This window comes from Rhincodon typus, chromosome 1 (assembly GCF_021869965.1).
Source record: "Rhincodon typus isolate 14 chromosome 1, sRhiTyp1.1, whole genome shotgun sequence".
NCBI lineage: Eukaryota > Metazoa > Chordata > Chondrichthyes > Orectolobiformes > Rhincodontidae > Rhincodon > Rhincodon typus.
The window spans coordinates 70,027,180-70,043,848 of NC_063332.1; the positions used below are offsets into that span (position 1 = coordinate 70,027,180).

The 16,669-nt window shown below is 40.7% G+C and overlaps 1 protein-coding gene across 4 annotated transcripts in view; it reads left to right on the forward strand.

Moving 5' to 3' along the window:
* Positions 1-668: 668 nt before the first annotated feature.
* The window catches only part of LOC109937195 (microtubule-associated tumor suppressor 1 homolog), a 165,500-nt gene continuing 149,499 nt past the window's right edge, over positions 669-16,669 (forward strand). The window contains exons 1-2 of one of the 4 annotated variants that reach the window (XM_048600564.1): positions 669-935; positions 3,324-3,383. The gene's annotated coding sequence lies outside the window, so the exon portion shown is untranslated. Of the gene's footprint in view, positions 936-1,018; positions 1,206-3,323; positions 3,384-16,669 lie in introns of those variants that run through there. The other 3 variants (XM_048600565.1, XM_048600566.1, XM_048600567.1) reach the window with 3 other exon arrangements.

The window sequence follows — 16,669 nt, forward strand, 5'->3', positions numbered from 1 at the left end:
CATTAAACTTGTGATTATATAAAATCTAAAAGCTAACTTGTTGCATTATTTTCAGACTACACTTTACCACCATTTACGAAGTAAAATGATCAGGATAGACTATTATTAGAAGCCACTCTTGGGTCAGGACTTTGGGGACAGACTAGGAATTATTGACGAACAGATGAGACAGCTTGAGTGTCTCAGCCCTTAACAGGTCTTGTAAGTAGACCGTGACTAGAAGAGTAAACTAAAGTGCGTTGGATCGTTTGATACCATACCTCGGTTTAAACCATGGAAAATTTAGGTTAGTGCCTGTACATTACAAATTGTACAGTTCTAACGTTTAGAGCATCATTAGTAAACTATCGATAGTCCATCAAAACAGTCAACATGAACACGAAGGCCAGCTAATCTCCCACCTTCCTCGTCGTATCTTGTTCAAATTGAGAGATTGGAACTAAGCTATACCTTTTTCCTAAATGTTTTAATTTCAGCGCCTGCTGGCTAGAATGTAATGAGCCCCTTGATGAACTACAAGGCCCAGAGATCAGTGCGGTCGCGGCCACGCCCCCTTTTCCAGGTGTTGCCACTGCTGCTGATTGCAACAGCAGCTACTTCACTTCAAGGGGCCATCAAACGGTGATTGACATCTCCTTGACGATAAGTCCCTAGTAACAAGTGTACGTAAAGTGGAAATGAATCGATTGTATAAACATTTGCAGTGATTAAGTGAACGTTTCCTTCATGTTCCAATGCTAGTTGTCAAGTGACCTTTGCCCTCTTTTTCCCCTGACCCTGTATTGCATTGAATGAGGAATTATTTTCAACAGTTGTGCTTAACACTCTACGTGTCAGCGTGCGGGCTCATCGTTGTTTTCCCTCCTTCCAAATGCTTTCCCACTTGAAAAGGAGTATGCAATAAACTAACTGACACTGGATGGATTGCACTTGCCGTGAGTGTTAATATTTGTGCTGAACTAAAGTACTTGCTGTAGTCAGTAAAATGTGAACCAAATGAACTATTTTTATTACAAGTTCTGTTCTGTTTTGTTAATTAATAGATGACAGAGCACGTTTTTCTAAAGAACAAAGTAATGATTAGCTATTGGCAAAGAAAAGGTTTACTGTGTTGGTTCACATTCCACGGGTTGTTGCGTATGGGGAAGGATTGGTGTCTTAACAGCTGCCAAAATTTTTCTGGGTTGGGGACTGGCTGTTGCATGGTAACTGAACTTTTGTCACTGAGTTCTCTCACGCAGTGTTTATTTTGTTTCGCTTGTTGCGTAACTCTTTATCCCTCGGTCACCTCGTATAAGTTTTTATCAGCTCGTTCCTTTAGTTAAAAAATAAGCCAGTTACAATTAGTAAGGCAAATTATTAAATTGATTTGTGCAAAAAAAAACCATATGTTGGAATGTGCTACTTGGTGAGCTCTGTCTTTTCCAAACTGCACGTACATTAAGACCATAACTTCTTAAAATTGATTTGATCTGATAAGTTTATATTTTTGAGAACTATTCAGACTTGCGGACCGAACTGCGTTTCTACGGCTTCGCTCGGTTTTCTGACTTGTTGCCCCAGAGTTACTGTGTAATCTAGTTTTACAACTAGAACATTCGGAATGGGTTCAAGGGGAAGGGAAGATTACATTTTCTTTTCAAGCTGATGTCAGCTGGAAATGTGATAATAATCTACCTGAGCGAGTCAGTGAATAACTTAATGCAATTCCTACGGTTTAGTTCGTACAAACACCTCGTGAGCTTAGAGGTCACGATGACTAATTCTTAGGACTGGTTAGAGAGGCTTTGACTGTTGACGTGGGGAGGGGTGGTGTTTATGACCAGGAGCCTGGCCATAATGATTAGGGTGTGTGTGGTATTGACCGATTTCATATAATCCCTACAGTACGGAAAGAGGCTATTCGCTTTACCGAGTCTCCTTTGACCCTTAAGTAGAGCATCTTGCCCAGGCCCAGACCCAGACCCAGACCCAGACCCAGCCCCAGCCCTCATCCCATCCCCCTTAACCCCACATTTACTATGGCTAGCCAACTTACTCCTGCACGTCCCTGGATGCTACGGGGCAATTTAGCATAGCCAAACCACCTAACGTGGACATCTTGGGACAGAAGGATGGAAAAGGGCGGGGGGAGAACAGGGAATGTCAAAAGACTAGATGATGAAACTTGGTACTTACAGAATCGAAGTTCTAATACCCTGCTGGTGGACTTTAAGAATTATTGCACTCTCCCTGAAATCACACTACTAAGGGCCCGTCTCCTACAGACTGCCCTGGAATTAAGGGATAAAGGACACCCCTTGGCAATCTCTTCAGGGTAGTTGGTTACCTTGCCCAGGTTTGTGGGCACATGTTCAATGCTGATACTTTTTTAGGCAAAACAAAAATAATGACCGAGATGAGATTGACCTTTACCACAGTAGTGATTGGGAGGTGTTGTCTAATTGGGCATCTTTTTGAATGTCAAGATTCTCCTGGTTATTCAAATAATGCAGGCATGTTCTCCTTAATGTCGTGCCTAACATTTAGTGCAATGTTCTTGGTTTGAGAAGATTGTGGTGAATACCTCATTGGGGGAAACTTGCAGTAGTGTTTTTTTTTTTTTGCTAAATTTCCTACACTTCATAACACTTAAGCTGTAAAACAGTTTGTCCTGAGACATGATGGGCACCATATAAATGCATGCCTATTTGTTACCAATACCCTGCTACTGACGTGTCAGCAATTCTTCGACATTTTTGGTAACTGGCTGAATAATTCTGAACATTTGGGGATATAAAGCAAGCGGAAGCAATTAGAATGGTGTTATAATGGAATAACTTTTTAATGCTTAGTTGTTTTAACTGGAATGCATTGCTTTCCATAGAAAATTGTTGCTACCTTGCTGACTCTTGGACCATTGAGAATCTGTCAAAAAAAAAAAGTAGTTAGGTAATGTTTGGATATGGGAAATATCTTCTTAGGTGAATAACTTTGAATGTGGGTTGATCCAATGAACAATTGGCAATGTAGGAGGCATGTTGCTGCACCTTCTGGAATGAACCAGGTTTTGCATTGTGGTGAACAGACCACAGAATTCATGTTGTTAAGACATTATTCTAAATATTAAGATAAGGGGTTTGAGTGTGATACATTGAGCAAAAATTTATTTTTGCAACAGTCTTTAATTTGAGAGTAAATGTGGGTCTCTTGGAGTTAACTGAGAATTTGAAATTTTTTTCCCCATCTCATTTTGTAGTAGAGAAAATGGGGCAGGTGGTAATGTTTGTGTTGCATTATTTATCCAAACATTCTGATTTAAACATATTTAATTTGCTTTTAAGTACCAGGCACCAAGACTTAAGAGAATGAGAATTTTGTGGCACTGGAAACTGCGTTGTCATGTGAGCAGCTACGTGGTTGACTACAGTGAACAGATAATCTGTACCGAGTTTAATATGTACAAACAATTTGAGAATTTTTGTGCTGAGAAATTGATCCCAACTGTTTTCATGGGTACTAGACACCATTGTCTATAGATGCATTTTTTTCTCATTCTAACTGCCTTCTGCTAGTTTCAAGGTTTAAGTATCCAATGACATTAGTTTTCATTAACCAAGTTTGCTTCACTGGCCCCCACCCACATTTAATTGTTATCAGAAATTAAACTTTTAACCTTTAATTACCCAGCAATTTACTTGATTAAGATTTTGTTCGTTATCCTTGACATAGAAAGTTAACTATTGCCTTTAAACTGAACATCTTAAGTCTATTTTTTGCAGTCTGGCAGCATCTGTGGAGAGAGAAACAGTTCATGTCTTGAGTCCAGAATGTCTGTCTGTTTTGTTGACTTGAGTGTGAAATCTGTCTGTTTCTCCATATGCTGCCAGACCTGAAGAGTCCCTCCACTTTGAAAAGATGAAACTTAAAAAAAGGTAGTATTTCATAGAACATAGAACAGTACAGCCCTTCAGCCCATGATGTTGTGCTGACCTATTATCCTACATAGCCTACATTTTACCATCCTCCATGTGCCTATCTAAGAGTTGCTTAAAAGTCTCTAGTATCTGACTCCATGATCACTGCCGGCAGTGCATTCCCCACACCCACCACTCTGTGTGAAGAACCTACCTCTGACATCTCCCCTATACCTTTCTCCAATCACCTTAAAATTATGCCCCCTCGTAATAGTCACCTCTGCCCTGGGGAAAAAGTCTCTGACTATCCACTCTGTCTATGCCTCTCATCATCTTGTACACCTCTATCAAGTTGCCTCTCATCCTTCTTTGCTCCAAGGGAAAAAAACCCTAGCTTCCTCAACCTTTCCTCATAAGACCTTCCCTCCAGTCCAGGCAGCATCCTGGTAAATCTCCTCTGCACCCACTAAAGCTTCCTCATCCTTCCTGTAATGAGGTGACCAGAACTGAACACAATATTCCAATTGTGGCCTAACCAGGGTTTTGTAGAGCTGCAGCATAACCTTGCGGCTCTTAAACTCAATTCCCCTGCCGATGAAAGCCAACACACCATACACCTTAACAAGCCTATCAACTTGGGTAGCAACTTTTGAGGGATCTATGGAAGTGGACCCCAAGATCCCTCTTGTTCTTCCACACTGCTGAGAATCCTGCATTCAAAATCAAACTTCCAAAATGAATCACTTTACACTTCTTGGGGTCGAATTCCATCTGCCACTTCTTTGTCCAGCTCTGCATCCTGTCGATGTCCCATTGCAACCTACAACAGCCCTCCACCTGTCCACAACTCCACCAACCTTTGCGTCATAGGCAAACTTACTAAACCACCCTTTCAATTCTTCATCCAAATCATTTATAAAGATGACTAAGAGCAGAGGTCCCAGAACAGATCCCTGCAGCACGCCACTGGTCACCGAGCTCCAGGCTGAATACTTTCCATCTACTACCACCCTCTGTCTTCTATTGGACAGCCAGTTTTATATCCAGACAGCCAGATTTCCCTGAATCCCATGCCTCCTTACTTTCTGAATGAGCCTACAATGGGGAACTTTATCAAATGCCTTGCTAAAATCCATATACACCACATCCACTGCTCTACCTTCAGCAATGTGTTTTGTCACATCTTCAAAGAATTCAATAAGGCTTGTGAGGCATGAGCTGCCCCTCTCAAAGCCATGCTGACCATTTCTAATCAAACTGTGCTTTGCCAAATAATCATAAATACTGTCTCTCAGAATCCCCTCCAATAATTTGCCCACCACAGAAGTAAGACTGACCAGTCTGTAATTCCCAGGATCATCCCTATCCCTTGTTCAAGAAAGGGAAATGACACTTGCCACCTTCCAATCATCTGGTACTACTCCAGTGGACAGTGAGAACGCAAAGATCATTGCCAAAGGGGCAGCAATCTCTTCCCTCGCACCCCGTTTTAACCTTGGGTAGATCCCGTCTGCCCCAGGGGACTTATTTATCCTCATGTTTTTCAAAGTTTCTAGCACATCCTTCTTCCTAACATCAACCTATTCGAGCATATCTGCCTGTTTAATGCTGTCCTTGCAAATGTCCCTCTCACTGGTGAATACTGAGGCAAAGTATTCATTAAGGACCTTCCCTGACTCTGTGCACGAGTTCCATTCACTGTCCCTGATTGGCCCTACCCTCACTCTGGCCATCCTCTCATTCCTCACATAAGCATAGAAGACCTTGGGGTTTTCCTTGATCCTACTTGCCAAGGTTTTTTCATACCCCCTTCTAGTCTCAAGTCCATTCTCCAGATCCTTCCTGGCTACCTTGTAGACCTCTACAGCCCTGTCCGATCCTTGCTTATTCAACCTTAAGTTTCCTTCTTCCTCTTGACTAGATGTTCCACATGTCGGAGTTGTGATCACTGTCACTGAAATGCTGTCCCACCATGAGATCTGACACCTGGCCTGGTTCGTTGCCAAGCGCCAAATCCAGTATGGCATCCCCTCCAGTTGGCCTATCTACATAGAGTCAGAAATCCTTCCTGGAGACACCTGACAAAATCTGCTCCATCCAAACTATTTGCACTTATGAGATTCCAGTCTATATTAGGGAAGTTGAAGTCGCCCATGACAACAACCCTATTACTTCTGCACCTTTCCACAATCTGTTTCTCAATATGTTCCTCAGTATCTCTGTTGCTATTGGGAGGGTCTATAGAAAACTCCTAATAAAGTGACTGCTCCTTTCCTGTTTCTGACTTCCACCTGTACTGACTCAGTGGACAAACCTCCCTTTCTGCAGCTGTGATACCATCCCTGATTAGCAATGTCCCTCCCCCACATCTTTTACTTCCCTCCCTATTTCTTTTGAAACATCTATACCCTGGAACATCCAACAACCACTCCTGCCCCTGTGTTATCCAAGTTTCCGTAATGGCCACAACATTGTAGTTCCAAGTACTGATCCATGCTCTAAGGTCATCACCCTTATTCCTGACACTTCGTGCATTGAAGCAGACACACCTCAACCTGTCGCACTGACTACTACATTGCCCTATCAACTGCTTATCCTTCTTCACAGATTCTCTGCTTGCTGTATCTGCCTGTACACCAGCTACCCCATCCTCTGATCTGTAGCTCCGGTTCCCATCCTCCTGCCAAACTGGTTTAAACCCTCCTGAAGAGCTCTAGCAAACCTCCTGCCCAGGATATTGGTGCCCCTCCAGTTCAGGTTCAACCTGTCTTTCCTGTACAGGTCCTGCCTTCCTCAGAAGGTATCCCAGTGGTCCACATCTGAAGCCCTCCCTACTACACCAGCTCTGTAGCCACGTGTTCAGCTGCACTGGCTCTCTATTTCTAGCCTCACTAGCCCGTGGCACCGGTAGTAATCCTGAGATTATTACTCGGCTCATCCTAGCTTTTAGCTTCCATACTAACTCCCTATATTCACTTTACAGGTCCTTATCCCACTTCCTGGCTATGTTATTGGTACCGATGTGTACCATGACTTCTGACTGCTCTCCCTCCCTCTTAAGAGTCCTGAGGACTCGATCCGAGACTTCCCTGACCCTGGCACCCGGGAGGCAACATACCATCTGGGAGTCTGGCTCGGTTCCACAGAATCTCCTGTCTCTTCCATTTGAGTTTGAGTCTTTCACTTGTTTGGTTTGGTTTGAAATCTAATTCATGTTGGGGCTGGGGAATATTGTGCCTCCTCTGAACTAAAGCAGTGTGCTGTGGTGAATCTTTGGTCTGACAGTCCTCCTTCAACCTTGCACTACAATTCGGCACCTTCCTCCTTCTTTTCCACTACTCTTGGCACCTGTCGTCCTCCAGTCTTATAGCTGCCTACTGTACCCAGATTGCCCACTTCTTAGATTTGTATTTCCTCTTTGTTGCAATTGGGTATTGATCACCAGAAAATCTTTTTCAACATACATACTGAAGTAAGTTACAACTGCAGTTGAATTGTTTGCTCTCAACTCAAATCATCATTCCTTTTTTGTTTTTAGCTTATTCTATTTGAACAGAGGTTCAGGATCTTCCTCTTGGATGCCTCCTTTTCCAACATAGTAACATGAAGGTGCTATTCATGTGCTCCTGTTCAACATTTCATTATATTTCTTCTCATCCTTCAGACTTTCTGGTTCGGTGACTTTATTCTGTAGCTCTAACTTTGTTCATCTTGAATGTTGCATAAACTTTGGAGTAGCTAGAAAATAACACCAGTTGGAACTTTATCATCTCATACTCATGATTTCTTTTTCAGGAAACTTTCTGAATATCTGACTATATTTGATTTGACTTGCTGTAAATGATCAGAACCCACAGATGGCATGTTATCTGAAACTTTAGCAATTTTTTTCATCCCAGGGTGGAATTGTCAGTTACCAGGGGCCATGGGTTTAAGGTGCGAGGAGCAAGGTTCAAAGGTGATGTACGAGGCAGGTTTTTTTTTTACACAGGTGCCTGGAACTTGCTGCCGGAGGTGGTAGTGGAAGCAGATACTGTAGTGACTTTTAAAGGGCGTCTTAAATATATGAATAGGATGGGAATAGAGGGATACGGTCCCCGAAAGGGTAGGGGTTTTTTGTTGTGACAGGCAGCATGTCGGTGCAGGCTTGGAAGGCTGAAGGGCCTGTTCCTGTGCTGTAATTTTCTTTGTTCTTTTCTGTCCAAGCTTTCCACTTAGTTGTATTCTTCTCTTTTCAGAGAGGAAAGTGATTTATTCATCTCATGATCTGTGGTGGTATTCTAGCTGCAGAGCATCCAACTGCTATGGAAAAACACTTGAATGCATTTGCATTCTATGTTCCTTCTAATCAGCTGCTTTTCAATGTACTAACTTCAGAATGGAGTGCCCACAGATCAGCGCTGGAGCTGCAATTACTTAAATATGCATTAATGACTTGGATGAGGAGTGTAAATATGCGTAGCTTATTTTGCAATGACAAAATAAGTGGGAAGGCAAGTGGTCATGATTATACAGTCTGCAGAGGAACATTAGATAGCTGTGTCTATGACTCTGCCAGTGGGCAAAATCTTGGTAGCTGGAAGTAACATGCAGAAACATAAGGTTATGCACTTCAGGAAGAATAGAGGAGCTAATTATGATTTAAATAAAAGTTGCTACAAAACAGGGATTTGGAAGCTGTTCTGCACAAATCACGCAATGGTAGCATCCAAGTTAAGTTGTTAATTGGGAAGGTAAATTGAATGTTGGCTTTTATTTCAAATGGAATAGAACACAAATAGTGTTTTGCTAAAACTATCCAAGGTACTAGTCAGACCACAGCTGGAATACCATGAACAGTTTTGCCCTCTTATCTAAAGAAAGCTATACAGACATTAGACTTTGGCCAGAGCAGATTCACTTGACTGATATCAGATATCGATAAGGGGGAGGGAATTATCTTATGAGATGAAGTTGAGTAGTTTGGGCCTGTACTCATCGGAAACTAGTGAGGTCATGTTACTGAAACATGGGAGATTCTTGGGGTCTTTACAGGGTGGATATGTTGAGCTTGTTTCCCTTCTGGCTGTGTCTCGGACTAGAGGGCATGATCTCCTCAGGTATCATCCATTTAAGACCAACAAGGAGGAGTTTCTTGAGGGTAGTGAATCTTTGGGGTTGTTTACTTCAGAGGGCTGTTGAGCCTGTCATTCAAGTATATTCAAGGCTGAGAGATTTTTCCTATAAAGAAATGGGGTCATATGGAAAAGGCAAGAAAGTGGAATTGATTCAGATCAGCCATGGTCATCATCTCTAGTAGACCGGAGTCAGTGGATGAATGGCTGACTTCTGCTATGTCTTATGGTCCAGATATGTTTATGTAGGTGGGCTATTCATTGCTTTTTGGTTCTGTTTGTATCATGAAATCCATAGTCATCTTGAAGGGTGTGGATATTTTTGTTTTTGGATGTTTGTTTGCAGGATGGGTTGCTGGCTTGGTCAGCACTTCATTCTGGTGTTCACCTGTTTCCTTAAACTGCCACAGTTCATGTGGTATAGGTACACCAGTATTATTGTATGAGGATTTCAGGATTTTGCCTCAGTGAATTTTTTTTAAGAAAAAAGTATCATTGCGTCAAAATGGTGTTGGCAGAAGGGGATCTTGCAGATGGTAGTGTTCCGATGCGTCTGCTGTGCTTGGCTTATTCTTGACATGGCTTTGGTAACACTTTTTTTTAACCTATTAGTTATGCGCATTTTTCCAATAGTTTGGCTTTCCGTAAACTTAGTAGTTTGAACCATGTACAAAACAGTTCCTATTTGTTAACAGCAGTTGTTTCCCTCTCAAGTTTAATTGCATGAACCTGCTCCCTGAGCTTGGGTTCATTGGCTTGCCATTTGGATGGTCAGTATTGTCTTTGGGATAATAATGCCTTCATATTGCCTTTATTGTGTCACTAACCTGTGACATTAAGCTTCCACTGTCTGATCACACTTCAGGCTGTCCAGAGCTCGAGATGAGATCTTGTATAGTTTTTGAGCTGTTTCCTTGAACATAACACTTGCTGACTTTGAACTGTGCATTCAGTCATTTTTGCAATGAGGATTTCCTCCTCCTTCCTCCTTCCCTCGCCCCCTCACCAAAATCTAACATCAATTTGGATTGATTGTTCTCACTATTTTAGTTAGAACTGTTGAATTATGATATTTGGTTTTGCACTCTGCCTGTTACTGATTAGTGTTGTGTGGTTTCAAGATGCTCAAATCTTGCTTTGAGGCACCAGAAGTTGATAGATGCACTGTTTCCAGATCTTGCATGTTAATAGGATGATGCAATTTTGCCTCTTATATAGATTGCATTGAAGTGCTGAGTGATGTAGCAACCTGGATATTTGTATGTTGTCACAATTCAAAACTATTTGCAGCTCAACCCGGTACAAGCTTGTCTGAAACGATTACTCTTAATGGGTGTAGTATTTGGGCCTCAAGTATTTTCTTTAAGACATTAACTTCCGTGGGATATCTAAGTGCTTGAGAACCAATTAAGTCTGTTTGTATGAAACTGACAGTAAATTCTACAAACCCACCAATTGGTTTTTAAACTTTTTAAATAGTACCTTGTGGAAACTTAACAATTTACCTGAAATGGTCATTTGGGACTTGCTGGTGCTTTCCCTGGAAATACTTTAAACTGAGTGCAATGTTCTTCTTCTGTATTATGCTCACATTCCTGGAGTAGGCTTTGTAACCAAAGTGACAGAAATTTAGCATGTGCTTGTAAACTACAGCAACTTAATTTAAACACTTCTGATTTAAAATCACATCTTTTCAGATCCAGTGATGAGCTGTACAGAAATTTAGCTGACCATTTCCTATTCTTTTCACTACCATTGTCAACTGCCTTCAAATAACAAATTAAAGCAGCAATTGAACAATCGAAGACAACCCAGTGTGGAGCTGGAGGAACACAGCAGGCCAGGCAGCACAAGAGCAGGAAAATTGACGTTTCGGGTCGGGACCCTTCATTTCTCCCGACGGCAACTCTATCCTTAAATCTTTGTCTTGAGGGTAGGGGTAGCATTGTTTTGTTTGCCAGCCTCTTTACATCCCTTTGTTTTTTTGTTAGTGCTTTGCATCTTAATTGAGAAATTGCCTCATGTCAGAATATTAAAATTTTGAAGCCAACATTCTGTTTTTAAAAATGCACATGAGAATTACAACTTGCCCGCTAACAGTCTATCAAATTTAAGAGCTTTACACTTTGGAAAAATAAATGTCATTGATAATAGAGGCTGCATTATCTTGACTTCGGTGATATTTTTATAACAAATGGGTTGCTGTTAAATAACAAGTACTAATCCTAATCAGACTTCAAGAGCACTTGAGACTGACGCAATGGACACAAAGGGCCGCTGACTTTTGTCAGAGAATTAAGTGCACTTTGGGGAGATGGTAGTCAATATGGACTAAGTTATACAGTTTTCAAGGAGGTTATAGTAACCAAGATAAATGCACTTTTCCTGCCTTTTGTAAAAGATTATTCAAGTTGAGAACACTGTTTTAAGTATGGCATATTTGGGATTATTGCCAAATAAAACACTGACAGTAAGGATGTTGAACAGGCAGCTAACATTTTGATGCCAGACAAGACCACTGAAATGTTATGAGCTGGTTAGGCACCAGTAATCATGTCAATTTTGAGTAGACGAGCTATTTTGGTCCAGGGACTTGAGAATGAAGGCACAGGATTTTCCACTGTTTTGAACAAACGGCAATGAACTTTATAAATTCTCAAACTTGTAATGCATAGTAATGGACAACACGCATTTAACTTTGATTTTAACATTCAGAATTGTATTGTAGTAAAAATAGATCATAGTGTGACCAGACATCCTATAGTACATGTTACATTGTTGATGTGATCAAGAAAGATCTCAGTGCCTCTCCCCTCCAGACATTAGTGACATGATCATCAAATCTCAATTGAAGGCATTACAGTTCTTTTCTTTCATGTTTATTTATCAATCTGGCCTTGAAACCACTTAGTTGTCACGGACTGCCTTGACAACTACCCCTGCTTTCGTTGATCACTGTCCTGAGCCTATGCTGTCATGGACTCCAGAAACTTCACTCCAGTACACTTTTAAGTGGTACAAGAGCTCTTGTTGACAGCTACTCCCAAGGTATTTCATTTTTCTTCCCTTGACATCAAACACATGAAGAAACAACTATGTTTCAGATTTCCAACAATACTGGAGAAACTCAGTCTGGCTGTTTCTATAGAGAGACTGAGTTGAAGTTTTCTGATTTGACTAGTCAGAACTGAAAGAAAGGCAACAATGGTTTTCAAATCCCATACCCTGCTTTCTTGACCTAATCAAAGCATTTGGCTTTTTCTGAGCCACTACACCTTTTTGGGGACTCTCTTCCTGACCACTGATTCAACACTTAGTTGATATCTTTGATTTCTGCCTGAATTCCAGTAGTACAGATATTCGACTGCTCTCGACTTGTTCTTACTGCGTCTCCTACACAGCCTAAATCGTTCAGTTGTTTTCCCTGCAATATAACTAAAAATCAGCACTTCTGTTTTATAATCTACTTTCTCCATCACAACTTAGTAACATTTTGACTGTCTCCTTTTGAACTGCTGTTCAGTGAGCATTGCATTCAAGTTGTCCTGAGTTACTTACTGAAAACTTTACAATAAACCGTTCTCCTATCCTAGGTTTGAGGGTAGGGAAAGCAAGAGGAGGCAAGTGATACTTGGAAATGAACTTTTTGGTTCTTTATTGGAGCTCCATTTTGAAGTATGCAAAACCAGTGTGTCATTTGTCGGTTTTATTTTTATCCTTGGGGAATTCCTGGGCAGAATTTAATGTTGCCACATAGCAAGACGTGGAATTCCATTTTCATGAATGTTACAATTTAATAAATGGCTGGCTTGCCACAAAATGGATGTAATGAGAGAATTTCATCACTGACTAATTAGCTCCGTTGGAGTATTCAGGGCTATTTGTTCGAGAGATGACTTGTGTGGAAGGATGGAAAAACAATGAAGTTGCGTAGATTACCTGCCAGAGGTGAGGAACTAATTGGACAAGTTAGGATGTGTTAGAGCACAAATTTGATACTAAATCTTCTTGGATAGATTCTGATTGAGGGCTGAATGGCCTACTCTGTTCCTGTGTGGAACTAGAAACCATCGGCTGAAGGTTTTGGAAATTAGGTAAAGACCACAGCAAAAGAACCATTGGGCTATGAACTGAAATGAACTATCTGCACCTGTCATTATTTTTGAGCATACATGCCCAGTTGTTTTTGGGAGGCTGTGCAGGAATGAACCAATTTTCCAAATATTTTAAAACACAGGCACAGTGGGCAGAATAACAGGTTCCTATGCTGACTATGATATGCATGCCAGCAAAATTCAGGTTAGCTGTTCGATGACACCCCTAAATTAGACATCTGGAGAACTTTAATTTGGTAGTAAGAATCACCAAAAGTTTTTGTCGCATCTTTTTTGAGAGGTTCAAGCTAAGTGGGGTGGTTAGCTAATTGGTTCAAGTGTAACATCAGATAGAAAGAGAATGGTAAGATGGAGTATTATTGAAGTATCTTGTGACCATAAAAGATGACTAAAAATGTACAGCAAAAAATAAACTAAGGGTAGACTTGAGTAATATTGAAACACATGTCTCTAAAGCAAGAGGTCTGTGAATTTCAATGCCTTGGAGAATGAGGCAGGTGAGTTAGAACTAGGAAAAAACAGACAAGTTGAATACATACTCTGCATTACTCATCATAGTAAACACAAATAGCATTCAAATGGGCAAAAGGAAGAGGGGACATGCATAACTCAAGGAAGAACTGCTCGTGTAACTAATAGGGCAAAAGACATGTTCCCTGCACCTGATGGGATGCATCCTGGGAATATTAAAGGAAGTAGCTGCAGAAATAGTGGAAGCACTGTCAGTAATTTTCAAGACTCTTTAGATTCTAGAAAGTGCCAAAGGATAGGGAAACTGCTGATATAGCATCCTTTTTTGGATCTCCTTTTTAGATAAGAGGCCAGTAGTTTAATGTGTTACAGAACATGTTGCAGCCTAATTTAACAAAGTTGATGCTTTAGGGAGATTATGGCCTGGTGGTATTATCACTGGGCTGTTAATCCCAGTGACCCAGGTAATGTTCCGGGAACCTATGTTTGAATCTTGTCATGGCAGATGGTGGCTGTGATTAAATAAAAAATCTGGAATTGAGTTCAATGGTGACCACACATCCATTGTTAGAAGTTATCTGTTCACAAATTGACAATTTCCTAAACTGGTCTGGCCTACATATGACTTGAGACCCACAGCAATATGGTTGACTCTTAACTGCCCTCTGCTCATAGGCAATAAATGTTGGTGCTGGCCAGTGACACCTTCGTGTTGTGAATGAATTTTTTAAAAAAAATTCAAAGCACAGGCCACTGTCATGATGTAAAATTATGCCAGACAAATGTATTGGCATTTTATTTGGAGTAGGTAACAAGCAGGGTAAATAAGAAGCAACCAGAAGATCTAATAATTAAATTTCAACAAGGCCTTTGAATTACCATTGAGCCTATGGTGTTTGTTGAATTTGCACAGGTAGAGGGCTTGCTAATTGGTAATTGCAATAAAAAGGGCATTTTTGGGATGGTAACCTGAACTAGTAAAGTGTCACCGGCATCAGTGCTGGAACTGCAGTTATTGATTTGTAATTATGCATTAAAGATTTGCATGACTGGATGTATTATTGACAAGCTTGCAGATAACACTTGGGTTGGAGAGCAAGTGGTGATTCTAGGAGTTGAGCTATGTAGACATATTAATAGTGAGCAAAAATTTAGCAAATGGAATATAATGTGGGAAAATGTGTATTTTGCACGTTGGGGAAAATTAGACCCCAAAAAGCAGCAACACTGCTCTGGAGTCCTTGTATATTTGAGCTAATGTTCAAGTTCAGGTAATAAGTAATTCAAATGCCATTTGACCTTTATTTCAAAGGGAATATTGTATAAAAGTAGGGAAGCTATTGTAAAACAAATCAAAGCACTACTTATACCAAATTTTGAAATGCTGTGAGCAGTTCTGGTCTCCATTTTGTCTAAGGAAACATTATAATGGCATTGGAGGCAGACCAGAGAAGGTTCGCTAGGTTTTTCCCAGGTATGGAGGGCTGTCATGTCAGATATTGAGTAGATTGCGCTGTACTTTTTGGGAATTAGAAGACTGAGAGGTGACTTTATTGAAACAGATTTTTGGTTTGGATAAGGTAGATGCAGAGGGGTTTTACCTTTTTCTTTTGTGTGGTACGGTCTAGCATCAGAGGGTGTAATTTCAAATAAGGGGCCACCCAGTTAGATGAGATGTTGCTTCTGTCAGGTTAGTGAATTTGTGGATTTATTTACTGAAGTATTATAGAGGCTGTCATTTAGTGTGTTGAAGGTTGAAAGAGTTTATTACTGGAGTCCAGGTTTATGGGGATAAGGCAGCAAGTGGAGCTGAGTATGATCAGATCAGCCATGATATCATTGATAAGTGGTGCAGACCCGATGGGCTGAATGGTCAACTTCTGCTCTTGCCTCTCTTTTTTTAATTTCAGATATGCTGAAGGTTACTTTTGAAAGAAACTGTGTTTTGGCTACTTTATCATGAACTGGCCATGAATGAGGTTTATAATTAAATGAAATCCAACCAGCAGAAACTGCTTCTGCCTTCTAGTTGACTTGATGCTTCCAATCTCCAAGAAAAGGAAAGTACTACAAATGAATTATCATAGCTGGGAATAATAAGCAAAATGAAGAGCTTGCTTTGACACATTTGAGCTTAAACTTAAAGAATATGAGAGACTTCATTCTAAATTGTTTGAAAAACTTTTTTAACAGATCTGACTGTTCATTTTTGATCATTCCATTTTTTTTTTCCACACTTTGGCCACTGCTGCCAAGTTGTAGATCTGCTTCAGTGTCATATTGAAGTGATCGAAGGTATAGTTGACAGTGAAGATTACCTAAGATTACAAAGAGATCCTGACCAATGGGTTGAGGAGTAGTAGATTTAATTTGGATAACTGCGAGGTGTTGCACTTCTGTAAATCAAACAAGGGCAGGCCTTAGTTAATGGTGAGTCCTTGGGTAGTGTTGTTGAACAGAGACTGAGGGGTTCAGGTATGTTCTTCAAAAGTTGTATCACAGGTATACGGATGTCTCAGAAGGCATTTTGCTCGCTTGTCTTCATTGCTCAGACCACAGTATCGGAGTTAGGAGATCCATGTTGAGATTGTACAGGACATTGAGGCCTCTTCTGGAGTACTGTGTACAGTTCTGGTCATCCTGCTATAGGAAGGACAGTACTGAATAGGAGAGGATGCAGAGAAGATCTTGATGTTACTGGGACTGGGAGGTTTGAGTTAATAGGATAGGATAGGCTAGAAATGTTTTCCTTAGAACACAGGAGGTTGGGGGGATCTTGATAGAGGTTTATAAATTAATAATAGGCATAGATAAGGTGAAAAGCAAAGGTCTATTTTCTCTAGGGTGGGGCAGTTCAAAATTTGGGGACATATTTTTAAGGTGACGAGAGGTCCTTTTTTTTTAAATCTGACAACTTTTTCACAGTATGGTTCTTGGGTGGAATAAACCGCCAGAGGAAGTGGTAGATGTAGGTACAGTTAGCACGTTGAAAAGGCATCTGGATAGGTGCATGAATAGCAAAGTTTTAGAGGGAGATGGTCCAAACATAGGCAAATAGGACTAGTTTAGTTTG